The sequence below is a fragment of the Morus notabilis genome, unplaced genomic scaffold (genome assembly GCF_000414095.1).
Source record: "Morus notabilis unplaced genomic scaffold, ASM41409v2 C11440263, whole genome shotgun sequence".
NCBI lineage: Eukaryota > Viridiplantae > Streptophyta > Magnoliopsida > Rosales > Moraceae > Morus > Morus notabilis.
Genome location: NW_010387376.1, coordinates 1 through 1,818, shown reverse-complemented (window position 1 = coordinate 1,818; position 1,818 = coordinate 1). Strand labels below are relative to the sequence as shown.

The following is a 1,818-nucleotide window of genomic DNA, read 5'->3' as shown; positions in this document are numbered from 1 at the left end:
CACATCTCAACTCGAATTAAAAACTCGAATCAACGAACTAAACGGGCATAAGTGATTTAAGTCTGATTCATGTATAGTTAAGTCGCTGTGATTGATGGAAGATAATATTTCCTGTAAATTAATTGAGTCTTATCCCAACGCGTCTTCGCTGGCAGCTAATTGAGACCCATCAATTATATTAAAACGATGTCAATTCTCAAGTTGTTGCTGTTTAATAAATATAAATTCAATGGACCTGTCATATGATATAAGCTTTACATTTCTTAATAATTATAACATTGATATTTGATGGTCAACTAGACATTATGATATCATAGAAAACATGCGAAGCAACTACGTTTTCTTTATAGAAAAACTAAAATAATTTATATCACCGTGCAATTTTATCGTTAAAAACTTACAAGTGTAACATTTATATTTCAAATAACTTATTTGACTATATAACGTTATCTCATGTTTGACTTTCAATTTTCCCTGCAGCCCTCCAAACCTTTACATCGTTATCTATTCTGCTTTGTTTTTCTTGGTCACTTGTCTTATAAAAGATATTCCTGACGTAGAAGGTGATACAAAGTAAGTTTTATATTTATTATGACATCTAGTATATTTAAATTTTTAAAATTTTTTACATTTGTCGCTTTTTAAACTTAAAAATCTGTTTTAGCTTATACATTCATTATCTTCCAAAAAAAAAAAAATTATTATAGGTATAACATTCGAACATTTGCGGCAAAATTCGGACCTAAAAATGTTGCATCCTTTGCAACAAGAATTATGCTGCTAGCTTATGCCGGTGCTATAGCAGCTACCATTTACATACCTCAGGTAATTTTATTCAAAGGTTACTATATTAATTTTTTTTCCTTTCATTTTTGGTGTCACTATATTTTCCCTTAGTTTTTCTTTTTAGGTTATTTTTTGCAACTCAATGATTCATTAAAGTAAATTACTAATTAATTAGCTCATTTAGTTGGTGTGTGAGTTGGTTTCAATAATCGGTTAAAAAAAGATTCCATCGAAGATTTTTTTATTATTATTATTTTCTCTTCAACAGCTCTTTATTATTATTATTTTTTTTTAGACTAATTAACGAGTTCGTTCATTTATTGTTTACAGGCTTTCAAGGCATACTTAATGTTGCCTGCTCATTCAATCTTTGCCTTATGGTTACTTTTTGAGGTTCGTCATACATAAATCAATAAATTTAATGAAATATTATTTAAAAACTTTGTTAGTAACCTCTTTTGTTATTTTATTTCAGGCCAAAAAGTTGGACAAAGCAAATTATGTCCCGGTAATTATAAATATACTCCTTCAACTCAACTATATGCTGTCCTAATAAGTAATGGACTATTGATATTGATAATAAATTTAACGTTATTGTGTATGCAGGAAGCGGCTGGACGCTTTTATGGATTTCTTTGGAAGCTTCTTACGTTGGAGCTCCTCTTATTTCCTTTTATGTAGTAAATTAGTTGCCAATTAACTATAAGTTTTCTCATATGGGGTGAGGGACAAAGTGAATTGTGTGAGTAATATTGTTAAAAAATAATCACTTATATTTCTTTTAATTTCAAAAAATAGGCATTCGAGACTACTTTTAGGAATCTAAATTTCATAAAGAGATATGCGACCAATGTGTTGTAATTAAGCAATAATTGTGTTGTAATTTATTCTTTTATTTTGAGATGATTTTAATAAAAAAATTTAAGGGTTCACAGTTGTATCCTATGTATTTTTTATGCTACACAGAATAATTCTCCGTCACGGTCATAAGAGTTGTGTTGCATTTGCATATTATTTCTGTTTTTTTTTTTT

At 28.5% G+C, this 1,818-nt stretch overlaps 1 long non-coding RNA gene across 1 annotated transcript; it reads left to right on the top strand.

Moving 5' to 3' along the window:
- Positions 1 to 481: 481 nt before the first annotated feature.
- On the top strand, positions 482 to 1,706 carry LOC112095251. Its single transcript, XR_002903769.1, has 5 exons — positions 482 to 573; positions 708 to 825; positions 1,117 to 1,179; positions 1,262 to 1,294; positions 1,393 to 1,706. It is a non-coding gene; the product is annotated as an uncharacterized LOC112095251 (long non-coding RNA).
- Positions 1,707 to 1,818: the final 112 nt, after the last annotated feature.